The following is a 17,690-nucleotide window of genomic DNA, read 5'->3' as shown; positions in this document are numbered from 1 at the left end:
AAAATCTGTCATTACAATACCACTTCAAAGAATATTTTAGTGTTTTTATTTTTAGTCACTAATTTGGACTAAAAATTAACAAGTGTGCATTTCTTCATCTAAAACATTGGTAATTTTATGAATGAACTGTAAGGATTTTAAATAACTTTTCAGTAATTTCAACAAAGAAATTATCTTTAAGGCAAAATATATGATGGTTTGCAAAACTGTCTTTATTATATCTTCACTTTTACCAGTGTCATATGTGTGTGTGTTTGCACACATGCTTTAACTACCAGCAACATAAGAAAAATCTGTGTACTAAAAATGTGAAAATAGTTACCTGGTTTGTGTTTTCATTCTCCCAGTGTAGGTTTTGGATGACAAGCTTGTATTTGCAAAAGTACACACCCTGTGGGAATTGCTCTGTACATACGCTGAGATATTGCACATCAAATTGCCTCTGAAGCCCAATGATCTGAAAACCCGGCCCTCAGCCTTCGATAATTTCAGCTATTTTATGAAAGTCTTCCAAGTGAATGAAAGTCTCATCAAGCCAGAGCAAGAGTTTTTCACTGCTTTATTTGAGAAGAGCTGCGTGAATGACTTTTATATTCAAGATAGAGATATGTTCTTCAACCTAGCCACCGGAAGCCACGTTGTAAGTCTAAACCGAGTTTAGCTGCTGTCTTGGGGGTGATTTAGAACCTGCTGTTGAATTATCAGTGATTTGGTTTGGTTGGTTTGGTTTGGTTTTTTAAAGCTGCCCATAAAAGGGAAAAAAGAGAAAGAAAAGAAATATGCCTTCAGATTCCTGTTAGGATTCTAAAAGAGAATTCTAAAAGAGAGCGTGTGGTTTATACAGTGGCTGGTTAGTTACCCTGTATAAACCACACACTCTCTTTTAGAATCTTTTTAGGTTTACTTCATCCTTTCTCAGATCAAGTATCAGGTAAGGCACAACGTTAAAAAATTCGGGGTTAACAGGCTTGTGAGCTCCGGGATCTGCAAGGCAGCTCTCCCTCCCCATGGTGTAAGTCAAATGGCAAAGATGAAATAAAGCACCTCATGTCTCCTCCTGTGTTAACAGGAAAGGGCTAATCTTCTTGACCTTATTTCTTCCTGGGTAAAATGAAGATAATATGTCAGGAGGCTACGAGCTCATTTAGGGCAGGAACCATGTTGTTCACTGCTGAATCTCAGGCACCGGGAAGGCTGAGTTTAGATGAGTGAGTGAATGAATGAACTGTAGTTCCCCCAGAGTTACCGTGTGGGGCAGTGCGGATTAGCAGCTAAAAACATAGACTCGAGAGGGGAGGGTAGAGCTCAAGTGATGGAGCGCATACTTAGCCCGCACAGGGTCCTGGGTTCAGCCCCCAGCACCTCCTCTAAAATAGACAAATTATCCTAATTACCTCCCCACCCCCCACCAGAATTACCTTATTATCTCCCCGCCACCAAAAAAAAAAAAAACCAAACAAACAATAAAAAAGAGAAGCGGCCAGGAGCGTAGACGCAGGCTGGAACACCTCTGCTGGTTTTTCGCTGTCGACCTTGTAAAAGTCTTTTAGCCTCTGTGTTTATCAAGTTCCTCATCAATAAAATAGGGATAATAATAATACCCACCTCATAGAGTTGCTATGGGGATTAATGAATCTGTGTCAATGTTAGAACAGCCCTGGCTAATATTAAGTACTATGCATCTGTCAGCTCTTTTCATAATTACTGACAGATGTTATTATCAACCAAAGAAGTATTAGTTCTTTGTAAGAGTAATACATATTAGACCATTTCATTTATCATTTTCTGTAATTCAGGCTTTTTCCCTCTGAAATACCATTTTGTGTCTGTGCACTTGAAAGCCACAGGGCTTTCCAAAGTTCATCTGTCCGGGTTCTTGTCATGATGGCAATACTGCAGAGTGTTGACAATTTTTAGGGACTCCATCTGAGATGACAGTAACCCCTTAAATTCAGGAGCACTTCTCTAACTGATAACATCTCTCATGAAATGAAGTTTTTAAAATATAAGAGCTTCAGACGCTTAATGATTCCATAAATGCGAGGATGTTATATCTAAGCTCTTTAAATAAATCCTGTCATTGAAATAAAGGAAATACTATATTATAGCACTCTATGACTTTGTTATCTTTGCTATCCATTTATCTTACTCTCTAAGACCAAAGAAAGCAAAGACTGAGATTGATCATTAGTACTATGAGGTACACGTATTTGTAGATGAAGACAATACTGAAATGCACTGTTTAAGATATTAAAATGGACACTAAACAGCTGCTTGATGCAAATGCATGAACAGAACAGGGAGCTGGGTGCAGGGAGCAGACACTGAGCTTCCTGGATCAGAGACCCAGCATAGCAGTCCAGCCCAGCAGTCCACCTGTTTTATATTTATGTCCCAGCAAAATTAGCAGTGAGAGTCTGAAATGAACTTTGGGGATGCTGGCAAACAGCTGTCATGATTACTAATGTGGGACACCAGAATTCTACAGTGTTTAGTTGGCATCTGTGCACAACCAGTGCTTTTCCACTAACGCCTGTTGTAATTGCTGGTCCCAGATCCAGGCTGAGGAATCATCTCATGTGGTGTTTGGGAGGGAGGTAAGTGGAGTCAGGACCCATGTTAAGGCTTGGTGGGCGATAATCTGGTTCTAGTACAGGAGAAAGGAAAGTAGGTCAGGTGGGAAGGAGAATGACTGGATTTAAATTTTGTTTCTTGAGTAAGCTAAATATATAACATCATGTCAAGTTTCTTTGTTGTTTATATTCCATGTGCTGTCACCGAATAACTACTGAATTGTGGGAGCAAAAAAGCCTGGGTTTCAGAATTGACCCTACCCCTAACCAGCCAGAGTCCAGTTTCCTCTGGGTGTCCAAGGAGGGGGCTGGACCGTCAGGTGTCCCTCCACTGCAGCAGTTTGGGCACTTGGGTGGCCTAGTGTTTTTTCTGTGGAAGACTGGCCCGGTTGTAGGATATTAAGCATCTGCAAGGCTCTCACCAGGTACCCACGGTGGTCCCAGGACTGTAAAATCCAAGCATTACTTTCCACCCACGTTTGCAAATGACCCTCAAGGGGTTAGTATTAATCCTGGGTGAGAATTATGAAAAATTATATAGTACCTCCATCCCTTCTTGCAAGTGAGGGCCCCTTATTTACAAATGACCACGAAGTGTTAGCACCACATTTTATCAACAGAACATGTGATCACGTGGTGACAGTGATGCTCACCTGTTTGCTTCTGCTTCCCAGTGCAACTTCAGCCTCAGTCAGAGGACCTCAGCTGCCCCAGCGAACAGGGCCTTCTGTACAGGGAATGGGCTCCTCCTCAAAGCATAGACGAGAAGCAGCCCTTAGATCTCATCAGGTGAGCTGTTGTGGAGAGCACTTCAGTGGGAAGGGCTCAGGGTTGCCCTCATGGCATCTGACGGTGACAGTCCTCCAAGAGTGTTACCAACCAGGAAGCTCACAGGAGCTCTGAGCTTTGTTGCCCCAAGTTTTTACTGGAGGCTTTATAACAAAGACATGAGTTATTGGGTCACTACCGACATGGCTAACCCAAACCCTATCTGTAAGTCAAACCTTCCCTTAGCCCTAACCGCTGAGCCCCTTCCTCTCCTGGTGGTCACTCACTTGTCACAAAGCTCAAAGCCCCACTCCTCTAATCACATGGTTGGTGTCTCTGGCTGGCCAGTCCCCATCCTGAGTTATCCCATGAACTCAAGCCAACCAAGGGTCCACCATGAATAGCAAAGACATTCCTATCTTGGGAAATTTCAAGGCTTTAGTGGTTGCCGTCCAGGAACTGGGACCAAAGACCTACCAAATTCTACATTAAACAGGAGGAAATGTTAGGTTTCACTTAAATTATAAAATAAGAGAGAAATTCTCACTGCTTTGCTGTATCTGCTGTTCGACACCGTTTCACTACACCACGTGACTGTAATGTCGTGTTCAGCATGTGTCTTCTCAGAGCACCAGTGCCGGCTGCTCCCCACGAACTTATGCTGTTTGGGCAAGGCTGCTGGGGGGAGGGAGGCCAAGGACAACCTAGCAAACAAAAATGATCGGGAGAATAAGGAAACAATGTCAGATTGAAATGAAGGAAATAACACAGTGTTGAGATGGGAGACTTGGGGGGAAGTGAGTAAAGAAAGCTATATTTGCGTAGGTTACATGTGAGCTGAGATGGTGATAAGGAGGCTGGACTTTGAGGATCTGGGAAAAGTCACCCCAGGAATAGAGGCAGCTTGTCCATTGGCCCCAAGGCACAAATGTGCTTAGCAGGTTTGAGGAGATACTGGAGCCAGCGTTGGTGAGAGTGATGAGACGCGAGGTTTAGAAGGGCATCAGGAGCATAGAAAGGAGTGTAGGATCTAAGTGCAGTGAGAAGCAGTCATGATAGTTTAAACACTAAAGTAATTTTCTCTCACTTATATTTTGCAAAGATAATGTGGAGAATGAATTGCAGGGACCCAGGAAGCAGGGAGGCCTGGTCGAAGGCTCTTGGATTGGGCCAGATGAGAGATGGTTGGAGCCAGGGAAGAATGCGTTTGGGGAGTGGAGCTGACAGGATGCAGTTATGGGCTGGCTGTGGATGGTGAGGAGAAGAGGAGGGTCAAGGTAGCCCCACGTCGGCCTGGAGCCAGGTGCCTGTTCTTTCTAATCTCAGTGCCCCATGCAGGTGCCCACCTAATTGGGCAAACTTCTTAACCTTCAAATTGAGGGTTTTAAAACACGGAAGTTTTTTTGTTTCACATTTTATGGAAAGATTCAAACATGTACAGAAGTAGAGAGAACAGCACAGCCAGCCTGCTTGTATCAGCCACCCAGCTCCAAGATAATAAACTCAGAGTCACTGTTGTTGCATCTTTCATCTCCACCTCCTCCCCTCCCCTACCACGGGATCATTTTGAAGACGATCCTACATAGCTTAACCTTTCATCAGTGAAATGACAAGGTCTCTTTCAAATACAATTGGAATATTCCTTTTTTTTTTTAGGGTTAGAAAATAATTCCCTGATTGTCACAAAAATACACTTTTAAGTAGTTTTGGGGTTGAAATCAGGATCCAGACTAGGTTCAGACATTGCAGCCAGCATATCCCTCAAGTGGGTTCTAATCTATAATTTTCCTGTTTCTCATTTTCCTTGAAATTGCTGAGGGGTTTCTCAATTTCCTGTTTGGCTGATTTCATTCTCCCCTGTGGAGTTAGACTTGTTTCTCCATCCTATGTATTTGCTTTAGCTAATTGATTTGATCCTCCCATAAAACCTTGATCTGATTGAGGTTCAACTGTGTGCAAGAATACTTGTGTGAAGTTTTGTACTCCTGTCATAAGGTACATAATGTCCAGTTGACTCTCTTTTTTGTGATGACAGCAGTCAATAATGACTGTCACCCGAGATCATTATTTCATAAGGGATTTTATTTCATGTGGTCATACTCTAATTTCTTTCCTCAATTATCAGCAGGATCACAGTCATGAAGAGGCACTTTCTCATTAACCCGGGTTATCCTGTAGAACACAGTTTTAAAAGAGGATGCTTGTACATATGTAAATATTTAAAGTTGATACATTTTTCTTTTCTTTTTAATTTTTTTTTCTAATGGAGGTACTAAAGATTGAATCTAGGACATTATGCATGCTGAGCACACACTCTGCCACTGAGTGTACCCCATCCCCCTTGATATTCATATTTATACTATATTTTCCTTCTGTTATTTTTGTTTTATGTTATACAGTATTTGATGGCAGGGCAATGAGTTTGACAGCTCTTTAATCATTCTTTATGGGCTTTTCGGGTTTGTGTGTGTGTGTTTGTGTTTGTAAAGAAAACAATTTTCCCACTATTTTAAGTATGTTTTGCTAAGGAAAATATGTTGATCTGTTCCCTGCCCTTGGTACATGTGTTCCCTTTGTTGCTTCCCACTAGTGGCCCCTTGAGCTCTGTGACAAGACTAGCATGTCGTTAATCCAGGTTGAAGGAGATCTGAAGAGATTTATTCAAGGAGATGAAATTTGTAGACAATGTATTGGAAAGTGTTGAGAAAGTTATTCATTAGGAGAAGGTCTGAGGTTGAATTGTTAAGTGCACAGAAATCTAAGCTATGAACCACCAGGACAATTTTTAACTCCAGGAAACACAAAGTAGGGAAGAAAAAAGTAAGCCTAGCAGACAACTTGCTACAGCTGCGGACAGTCTGTACAGGGTCCTAATAATGTAAAGCAAGGCTACTGATCTGATCAAAATTATAATGAAATTGTATCAAAAGGTTGGAAGAATGAAGGTTTGGGTGTGTAGATGAGATGGGGTTTGAAAGAGAGCTTAATCCTCATTTTCCAAAATAGATAGTTAAATAGGTGATACATAAAGCTGAAAAAGTCAGTAGGCTGCGTTACAAGGATTTTACTCAGAGAAAGGGAGTAATTATTCCACGAGTCAGCAGTAGGAGCTGAACGTGGTTGCTTCTGGCCAGGAAATGGGGCGGTGGCTGGGAACTGCTCCTTTTTACAATTGGTGTTCGAGAACTGTTTGTCTCTTTAATAAATGTATGGTATAACTTTGATAAAAAGAAATCAAAGCTGAATTTTGAAAAATTGATGTTAAGAATTGGGGTGTTTTTGACAGAGATAACAATCAGACAAAACTACATTTGAAGGGATCCTCATTATTCCTAGCCTTTCAGCAAGGACTAGGAGGCAGACATCTGTTTAAGGTTCAAAAATTCTTTCTGACCTTCTTGCCGACATGTAACCTTTGGAAGTAATGAACTCCCCGTCACTGTAAATATGCAGGCAGAGGCTGCCTGCCCAGGTCTCTAACTGTAGCAGGTTGTGTTTACCATTGGCCAGTTGGAGCAGGCAACTTCTAACATTCTTTAAGTTTTGAATGTGGCATTTTCAGGACGGATAGTTGATAAGAATGTATTACAGAAAGCTTAACAAGAAAGAGTCCAAGACATCTCAAACCTATTGCCAGGGTTTTCTCTGCCAGACACCATCTTGAGCCTGCCATCCGTGAGCCAGGCCACAAAGCCCAATCACATGAGAATGAACACACTTTGTCCCTCCTATCTGATTTGGCATCGGGCTCAGCCCTTTTCCCCATGGAATGGTCCACGCCCAGGTCTCTGACGATGGAGCTGGTCCCACAGCAGCCCTGTGAGCGCTTGTCCAGCCCAAAGGGGCACCTGCGTGAAATTTCCCAGGACTGCAGGCTGTTCTCAGAGCTGAGTCCCCCCTAGGCTAAACCCACGGAGCTCATCTCAGCTCTAGACCAAGCCGGAAGCCTCAGAGGGAACTCAGAGCTGAGGAAATCCACAGGTTTTACCCAGCACTCTCGAGTCAGCAGTGAGCCAGTTGAGGGAAGTATCAGCAACAGCAAGACACACCTGAGCCGCTGTCTCATTGTTCCGCCTCATCTCTAAATCCTCTGTGTCTGCCTGTCGGTGTCTGTCGCTCTTTCAGGACCAGCCTGGCACCACTTCATGCCCTGCCTCCTTTCTTCTAATCTTGCCTCCCTGGCCTATTCCATCTACTCCAGATTAACTGAGAAACACTGAAGAGTTTTTAAATCCTAGGAACAGACGTGCTTGATACAAAGAATACAGGGCAGTACCTTCCTCAGTCACATCCCTCCTAACCTCTCCCATTCGCACAATGAGTTTTATAAATATTTTGCCAGAGAGACATTGCACTCCCAGTGGTTATCATTATCAGCCATTTCCTTATTATCTGTGGTTTATGATGCATTTGCTCCAGGGAAGTTCCCGAGGTAAGGCAGGAGCAAATGACTGAGCCAGTTGTTGATGTCCACTTATGTCAAGCCTGTTAAGAATGATGTTTGGGGGGATTTGTTGAATGTGCCAGACTGTTCAGTGAGTGGTGATGATCCCCTGCATCTGCTCCAGAGTTGGCCTCGTCCCCTCCTTTTCTCTGTTCTCATTTATCTCTCTTCAGCAGGTGAACCAGTGATCTCTACTTCTATGATACGTAAAATACTTCTTATTTCACGGTAGAATTTGGGGGCTGCTATGGAAACGCATATGTTTTAAGTGTGAATTGAGTCAGAGGTTTAAGCTTAAAACACCCTTGATTTAGAATCAGAAATTAATATGATGGAGGGAGGGTATAGCTCAGTGGTAGAGTGCGTGCCTAGCATGCATGAAGTCCTGGGTTCAATCCCCAATGCCTCCATTTAAAAAACAAATATATAAGCCTAATTATGCCCCCTAAAAAACAAAGAAAAAAGAAATTAACATGAGGATGAAGCTACAGAGTGATTATGTGTGTCTTCTGAAACTACCTTCTGTCTTTCTGCAGGAAATTCTACGGAGAGAAGGTCAGAATCTTCTTTGCTTGGCTGGGCTATTACACTCAGATGCTCCTCCTGGCAGCAGTCGTGCGGGTGACTTGCTTTCTGTATGGATATTTTAATCAAAATAACTGTACCTGGAGGTAACTTCTCTTTATTCCTTGTTACTGAGCTTACTTAACTTAGAATGACATTCTCCAGGAACATCCATGTTGCTGCAAATGGCCCTATATTGTCAGTATTTATAGCCTAGTAGTATTCCATTGTATTAATATACCACTTCTTTAGCCAGTCATCCATTGATGGACATTTAGGCTGTCTCCATATCTTGGCTATTGTAAATAGTGCTGCTATGAACATTGGGGTCCAGGTGTCATCCTGAAGTAGGGTTCCTTCAGGATATATACCCAGGAGTGGGATTCCTGGGTCATATGGCAAGTCAATTCCTAGTCTTTTGAGGAAACTCAATACTGTTTTCCACAGTGCGTGAACCAAACTTCATTCCCACCAGAAGTGTAGGAGTTTCCCCTTTCTCCACAGCCTCTCCAGCGTTTGTCATTTGTGAATTTTTGAATGATGGCCATTCTGACTGGTTTGAGGTGATACCTCATTGTAGTTTTGATTTGCATTTCTCTGATAATTAGTGATACTGAGCATTTTTTCATGTGCCCATTGATCATTTGTATGTCTTCCTTGGAGAATTGCTTGTTTAGGTCTTCTGCCCATTTTGGGAATGGGTTATTTGGTTGTTTCTTATTAAGTCATATGAGCTGCTTATATATTCTGGAGATCAAGCCTTTGTCAGTTTCATTAGCAAAAATGTTCTCCCATACTCTAGGTTGTCTTTTTGTTTTACTTATGGTGTCCTTTGCTGTGCAGAAGCTTGTAAGTTTCATTAGGTCCCATTTGTTTATTCTTGCTTTTATTTCTATTGCTTGGGTAGACTGCCCTAGGGAAGCATTTCTGACATGTATGTCAGATATTTTGGCTGTATTTTCTTCTAGGAGGTTAATTGTATCTTGTTTTATGTTTATCTTGCTGAAGAGACTGTCTTTATTCCATTGTATATTCTTGCCTCCTTTGTTGAAGATTAGTTGACCAAAAGTTTGTGGGTTCATTTCTGGGCTCTCTAATCTGTTCCATTGGTCTATATGTCTGTTTTTGTACCAATACCATGCTGTCTTGATGACCGTAACTCTATAGTATTGTCTCAAGTCTGGGAGAGTTATTCCTCCAGCCTCTTTCTTTTTTTCTTCAGTAATACCCTGGAAATTCTATGTCTCTGATGGTTCCATATAAATTTTATTGTGATTTGTTCTAGTTCTATGAAATATGTCCGGGGTAATTTGATAGGGATTGCATTAAATCTTTAGATTGCCTTGGGCAGTGTGACCATTTTAAGAATATTGATTCTTGCAATCCAAGAGCATGGGATACCTTTCCATTTCTTAAAATCTTTAATTTCCTTCACCAATGGTTTATAGTTTTCTGTGTATAATTCTCTCACCTCTGTGGTTAGATTTATTCCTAGATATTTTATTACTTTGGGTGCTATTTTAAAGTGGATTGTTTCTTTACTTTCTTTTTCTGTTGATTCATCATTAGTGTAAAGAAATGCAACTGATTTTTGAAGATTAATCTTGTAACCTGCTACTTTGCTAAATTCTTCAATCAGCTTTAGTAGTTTTTGTGTGGCCCTTTTAGGGTTTTCTATATATAGTATCGTGTCATCTGCATATAGTGACACTTTTACCTCTTCTTTTCCAATTTAGACCCCTTTTACTTCTCTTACTTGCCTGATTGTTGTGGACAGGACTTCCATGTATATGAGGAATAGGAGTGGTGATAGTGGGCATCCTTGTCTTGTCCCAGATTTTAGTGGGAAGCTTTTGAGTTTTTCACCGTTTAGTGCTATGCTGGCTGTAGGTTTGTCATATATAGCTTTCATGATGTTGAGTTATGTTCCCTCAATACCCACTTTGGTGAGAATTTTTATCATAAATGGGTGTTGAATTTTATCAAAAGCTTTTATGCATCTATTGAGATGATCATGTGGTTTTTGTCCTTTCTCTTGTTGACGTGAAGTATTACATTGATTGATTTGCATATGGTGAACCACCCTTGTGTCTCTGAGATGAACCCCATTTGAGCATGATGTATAATCTTTTTTATGTGCTGTTGGATTCTATTTGCTAGTATTTTGGTAAGGACTTTTTGCATATGTGTTCATCAGTGATATTGGTCTGTAATTCTCTTTTTTGGTGGTGTCTTTGCCTGGTTTGGGTATCAGGGTGATGGTGGCTTCATAGAATGAGTTTGGGAATATTCCTTCTTTTCAATTCTGGAAGAGTTTGAGAAGGACTGGTATGTATTCTTCTTTGTATGTGTGGTAGAATTCCCTGGTGAAGCTGTCCAATCGTGGACTTTTATTTCTAGGGAGGTTTTTTATATTGTTAATTCAATTTCAATCCTAGTGATCAGTTTGTTCAAGTGGTCAGTTTCTTCTTGATTTAGTCTTGGTGGACTGTATGTTTCCAGAAACTTGTCCGTCTTCTCTAGGTTATCCATGTTTTTTCATGTAGTTTTTCATGATATCCTCATACGATATTCTGTATTTCTATGTTATTTGCTGTAATTTCTCCTTCTTATTTTGCAAATTTGTACTCTCTCTTTTTTCTTTGTGAGTTTGGCCAGAGGTTTGTCGATTTTATTTATTCTTTCAAAAATCTAGCTTTTGGTTTCATTGATTATTTTCTTTATTTTTTTGTCTCTATTTTATTTATGTCCTCCTTGATCTTTTTTATTTTCTTCCTTCTGCTGACTTTGGGTGTTTTTGCTCTTCTATTTCTAGTTCCTTTAGCTGGTGGGTTAGATTGTTTATTTGATATTGTTCTTCTTTTTTGAGGAAAGCCTGTATCGCCCTAAACTTTCCTCTTAGCACTGCTTTTGCTGCCTCCCATAATTTTTGTGTGGTTGCGTTTTCATTTTCATTTGTCTCAAGGTATTTAATTTCAACTTTGAATTCATCATTGACCCATTGGCTTTTTAATATCATGTTGTTTAATCTCTATGCTTTCCTTTTTTTTCTCCTTTGTTTTTCTGTAGTTGATTTCTAGTTTCAATGGCATTGTGGTCAGTAAAAATGCTTGAGATAATTTCTACCTTCTTAAAATTGTTGAGGGTTCTTTTGTGACCAAGTACATGGTCAATCCTAGAAAATGTTCCATGTGCACTTGAAAAGAATGTATATCCTATTTTGGGGGGTTGTAATGCTCTGAAAATATCCACTAAATCTAATTTTTCTCTTGTATCATTTAATTTCTCTGTTGCCTTCTTTATTTTCTGTCTGGAAGACCTGTCTAGTGATGTTAATGTGGTGTTTAAATTTCTGACAATGATTGTATTCCCATCAATCTCCCCCTTTATCTCTGTTAGTAGTTGTTTTATGTACTTAGGTGTTCATGTTGGATGCATATATATTAATGATTGTAATATTCTCATCTTGTATTGCTCCTTTAATTATTATAAAATGTCTTTATTTATCTTTCTTTGTGGCCCTTGTTTTAAAGTCTATTTTGTCTGAAATCAGAACTGCTACACCTGCTTTTTTGGCATTTCCATTTTCATGGAATATCCTTTTCCGTCCATTCACTCTCAATCTATATGTGTCCTTCTCCCTAAAGTGTGTCTCTTGTATGCAGTGTATTGAAGGTTCTTGCTTTATTATCCAATCTGCCACTCTGTCTTTTCACTGGAGCAGTTAGTCCATTAACATTTAGAGTAGTTAATGATAGATGAGTGTTTATTGTTATTTTGAACTTATTTTTGCAGTTGATTTGGTATTTCTTCTTTGTTCATTTCTTCTTCCTTTTGTGGTATGGTAATTTTCCTTTCTATCATCTTGGATTGTATTTAGTTTCTGTGACTCACTTGTAAGTTTTTGGCTTGTAGTTACACTTTTTTGTAAGTCTGTTAACCAATTACTGTAACTGTGTGTACTAAACAGATAGTAATATAATCTCAAACCCATCCTACCGAGAACAAAAAATTTTAAAAAAAGAAGAAACAAAATAATACTCTTTATTTTCTTGCTTCCCTCCCCCACTCAATGATTTAGATGTCTTCTTTTACAATTTCATTTTTATTCTATTTGTAATTCATGGTAGTTATCACCTTTCCAGTTATGAGTTCTCATTTCTGTAGCATCGTGCTTCTTTTCTATTTAGAATAGACCTTTCAATATTTCTTTTAGCATGGGTTTAGTGTTGCTAAAGTCTTTTAGTTTTTGCTTCTCTGTGAAATTCTGTATCTCTCCTTCTATTCTAAAGAATAGCCTTGCTGGAGAAAGTATCCTAGGCTGCATCTTTTTTTTCATACAGGACTTTGAATATATCTTGCCACTCCCTTCTGGCCTGTAGTGTTTCTGTAGAGAAATCAGCTGAGAGCCTTCTCTTGTAAATCACTCTTTGTTTTTCTCTTCCTGCTTTTAGGATCATTTCTTTATCCCTCAGTCTGGCCATCTTGATTATGTTATGTCTTGGTGTAGGTCTTTTTGGGCTCTTCCGGTTTGGGAACCTCTGAGCCTCCTGTACTTGGGTGTCTGATTCCTCCTTTAGGTTTGGGAAGTTTTCAGTCATGATTTCTTTAAATACCTTTTCCATCCCCTTTGTTCTTTCTTCCCCTTCTGGAACCCCTATTATACATAGATTGGCATGCTTTATATTATCTCATAGGTTCCTTATATTGTTTTCATTGTTTTTTATTTGTTTTTCTCTCAGCTGTTCTGATTGGGTGCTTTCTGTTGTCCTGTATTCTAGGTCACTTATTCATTCCTCTGTATTATCTAGCCTGCTTTGTACAGCCTTTAGGTCAGATCTCATTTCAGCCAATGAATTTATGAATTCTACTTGGTTCTTCTTTATAGGTTCTATTTTGTTTTTGACATATTTTATGTCTCTAAACACTATCTCTTTTAGTTCCATCAGTAATTTGATCACTTCTTTTTTGAAATCTTGATCTAGCATGCCATCAATATCTATTTCATTGATGGTTCTTTCAGGGGATTTCTCTTGCTCTTTTAATTGGGAGTACTGCTTCTGTTTCTTCATACTGCTCATATTTCTCTGGCACTGTGGCTTAAGGAGTATCAGTTATCTATTGTGGTCCTTAAAGGAGTTTATTTATCTCTCTGAAGCCTATGTGGGAATAAAACTTTAAAATGAGATAGAGAGAATTTTAAAAGAATGGAGGAAAAGAAGGTTTGAAAACAGTGTATAATCAATAATAGAAGAGCAAATTGAAGCAGATTAGGAATTGAGTTGAGATGTCTTTTAAAAACCTTGATGAAAAGAAGAAAAAAATCAAAACACAATATTTGAAATCTGTGAATAATCAATAACAGATCAAAACCAAGAGTATTAAAAATGAAATGAGAACTGTAAACATATAGAACTGTTTAAAAAGTAAAGATTGGAAAGGTAATAGAAAACAAAACAGACATAAAAAGATTTAAAAAACAAAGATGGTTTCTCCTAGAGACTGTGCGCTCTTAATGGTTTTATTGAGAGGTCTTTGTGTCTTCGCCCTGTTTCATGAACTCAGCTTGCTCTGTTGGCCCCCTCATCTGTGCTGCTCACAGTGTCTGTCGGCAAGAAGATCATGCCCCTCCAACACTGGGTCAGGTGCTGCTCTCCTTCACGGTGGGCGGGTGGGTCTCTCCCACTCTGGATGCCGCAGTCAGTGCTGTGCCAGTTGCTCCATAGGTGGGCTCAGCTTCAAGAATAACAGGTTTATGGAGATATAATTCACATACCATAAAATGCAGCCTTTGAAAGTGTGCATTAGGGTTTTAAGTACATTTCAGGGTTGTGTAGCGATCACTCCCAAAAGGAACCAGTACCCTTTAGTAAGTCACTCCCTAACCTTCCTTTCCTTTAGCCCCTAGCAGCCACCACTCTACTTTCTGCCTCTACGGATTTGCCTGTTCTGGGCATTTCATATAAGTAGAACCATACAGTATTCTGCCTTTTTTGATTGTCGTCTTTCATTTAGTGTGACGTTGTCAAGGCTCATCAATGGTGTAGCATATATCAGTACCCAAATTCCTTTTTGTGTTCAAATAATATGCCATCGGTATAAGTACACCACATTGCTTATCCATCCATCAGTTGATGATGAATAATTCTGCTGTAAATGCTCATGGGCAAGTTTTTGTATGAACTCATATTTTCAGTTCTCTTGAGGATATATCAAAAATGGAATTGCTGGGATGTATTCTACTTTTAACATTTTGAGGAATTGCTAAAGTTGTTTTTGAAGTGACTGCACCATTTTATATTTCCAGTAGTAATGTATGAGGAGTCCAGTTTCTCCACATCCTCATCAACACTTTTTATTACCAGGTTTATAGATACATATTTATATTTCATATATCATATATATTTGTCATCCTAGTTGGTATGAAGTGGCATGTCATTGTGCTTTAGATTTCTGTTTCCCCAATGCCTACTGATGTTGAACACCTTTTTATGTGCTTATTTCCTATTCGTATGTCTTCTTTGGGGAAACATCTATTCAAATTCTTTGCCCATTTTAATTGTATTTGTCTTTGTATTGTCACCTTTTAAGTCTTCTTTGTCTATTCTGGATAAAAGTCCCTTATCAGGGAAAATATTGGAAATATTTTCACCCATTCTGTGGATTGTCTTCTTATTTTCTTGATGAAGTCCTTTGAAGCACAGAAGTTTTTAATTTTACTGAAGTCCAGTTTGCTTGATTTTTTTCTTTTGTTGTTTGTGCTTTTACTGTCATATCTTAGAAGTATTTGTAAACCAAAATCCTGAAGATTTTTTCATTGTTCATTTTCTAAAAGGTTTATAGTTTCAGGTCTGTGATTTATCTTGAATTAATTTTCATAAATGGTGTTAAGATTAAAGTTCAGTTTTCTTTCTTTCCAGGTGTATGTTCAGGTGTCCCAGAATCATTTTTGTAAAGATTATTTTTTCTCCATTGGATTGTCATGGCACCTTTGTCAAAAATTAACTGGCTACATGTAAGAGTTTGTTTATGGACTCTCAGTTCTTTTCTCTCAATCTATTTGCCTGTCCTTTATGCAAGTACCACACTGTATGGATCACAGTTTTGTTAGTGAGTTTTGAATTTGGAAACTTCAAAACTTTGTTCTTTTTCAAGATTGTTTTGACTATTCTGGGTATCTTGCATTTCCATATTAGTTTTAGGATCAGCTTGTTCACTTCTGCCAAAAAGCCAGAATTGCATTGCATCTATAGGTCATTTTGAGGACAATTGCCATCCTAACAAAAATAAGGCTTCTGATCCATGAAAACAGAAGAGCTTTCCATTTATCTTAGGTCATTTTTAACTTCTATCAGTAGTATTTTAGTTTTCTATATGCAAGTTTCAGACATTTTTCTCAGTATTCCACATATTTTTGTTAATATTACTAAGTATTTTATTCTTTTTGATGCTATTATAAATGAAAATGATTCCTTCATTTTATTTTTAGATTATTCACTGCTGTTGTATAGAAATATAATTACTTTTTTATATATTGATTTGTGTCTTACAATTTTGGTCAGACTGGGTTATTAATTTTAATAGGTTTTTTTTTTCATTTCTCTCTTTTGTTTCCTTTGTGGATTCCTTGTGATTTCAATATATAATATCATGTCATCTGGAATCAAAACAGTTTTATTTCTTTCTTTCTAATCTAGAGGCTTTATTTTCTTTGTCTGGTTGCTTTAACTAGAGCCTCTAGTACAATGTTGATTGTGGGAGGAAATAATTCAGTCTTTCAACATTATATATGATATTTGCTCCAGGTTTTTCATAGATGTTCTCTGTCAAGTTGAGGAAGTTCTCTTCTATTCCTAGTATTTATCCATTTTTCTATTAATATGGTGTATTACATGAATTGACTTTTGTATGTTGAACTGCCTTTGCATACCTGGACACATCCCACTCAATTGTGGTCTATTTTATATGTTTCTGGATTGGATTTGCTTGTATTCTGTTAAAGATTTTTGCATTTATATTCATAAGAGGTAGTCTTAATTTTCTTGTGATGCCTTTGTCTGGTTTTGGTATCAGTGTGATACTAGTCTCATTGAATGAATTGGGAAGTGTTCCCTCCTCTTTATTTTTAGACGAGTTTGTGAAGCAATGTTTTCTTTTTTTGTTTGTTTCTGTTTTTCATTTTTCTTTAAGTAGTTAATGGAATTCACCGGCAAAGCCATACGGGCCTAGCATTTCCTTGTGGGAATGTTTTGGATTACTATTTCCGTCACTACTTACTGTAGGATTATTTGAGTTTTCTATTTCTCCTTGAATTGGCTTCAGTCATTTATGTCCTTCTAGGAATTTATCCATTTCATCTAGATTATCTCATTTATTGGCTATATAATTATCCATGGTATTCCTTATATTCCGTGTTATTTTTGTAACGGCAGTAGTGACATCTTTCCTTTCATTTCTCATTTTAGTAATTTGAATCTTCTCTCTTTTTTTTAATACTAGCTAAAAATTAATTTTGTTGATCTTTTCAAAGAACCAGCTTTTCTTTTTGTTGATTTTTCTCTGTTGTTCATCTATTCTCTATTCCGTTTATTTCTGCATTTATTATTTTGATTAGAATGTTTAATTTATTTACATTAATGTAATTGTCAGGTTGAAGTTACATCTGCTATCTGCGTTCTATATGTCTTTTTTTTCCCCATTCCTCTATTACTACACTTTTTTGTACAAACTAGACGTTTTCAAGTATGCCATTTTAATTTGTTGTTTATTTTATTTTTTCTCCTCCTCTTCCTCCTTCTTACTTCTCCTCCATTGCCCTGAAGGTTATAATTAACATCTTGTTTTAAAGCAATCTAGTTCACATGAATGCCAGCTTAATTTCAATAGTACACCAAAACTTTGCTTTGGTATCAATCTTTTCCCTCCCCCTCCTTATGCTGTCACTGTCATACAAATTACACCTTTATGCATTTATAAGCACACCTACACAGTTTCATAAGTATTGTTTTATGCAGTTGTCCTTTACATCAAATAGAACAAATCATTTACATGTAATACTCTATTTATACTGTTTTATTTTTTTACTCATGTAGTAGTGCTTTTTATTTTTCAGGCGAGTGTCCTTTCATTTACACCTGCTGGACTATCCTTTGTATTTCTTGTAGGGCAGGCCTGCTAGCAATGGATTCTTTCAGATTTTGTTTTTGTAAGGGTGTCTTAATTTCTCCTTTAAGTTTTTTGAAGGATCATTTTGCTGGCTATAAAATACTTGGTGATAGTCTTTTCCTTTTATCATTTTGATGACACCATCCCAATGCCTTCTGGTCTCCATGGTTTTTGAT

General features: G+C 38.3%; 1 long non-coding RNA gene across 1 annotated transcript in view; it reads left to right on the top strand.

The window, feature by feature from the left end:
* Nucleotides 1-393: 393 nt before the first annotated feature.
* LOC140694652 (uncharacterized) overlaps nt 394-17,690 on the top strand; it is a 74,290-nt gene continuing 56,993 nt past the window's right edge. Inside the window, exons 1-2 of the long non-coding RNA XR_012070234.1 lie at nt 394-640; nt 8,322-8,456. This is a non-coding gene — a long non-coding RNA (uncharacterized lncRNA). The remainder of the gene's footprint in view (nt 641-8,321; nt 8,457-17,690) is intronic.

The sequence above is a fragment of the Vicugna pacos genome, unplaced genomic scaffold (genome assembly GCF_048564905.1).
Source record: "Vicugna pacos unplaced genomic scaffold, VicPac4 scaffold_77, whole genome shotgun sequence".
Lineage (NCBI taxonomy): Eukaryota > Metazoa > Chordata > Mammalia > Artiodactyla > Camelidae > Vicugna > Vicugna pacos.
Note: the sequence above shows the minus strand (reverse complement) of the source record. Positions and strands in the feature narration are given on the sequence as shown.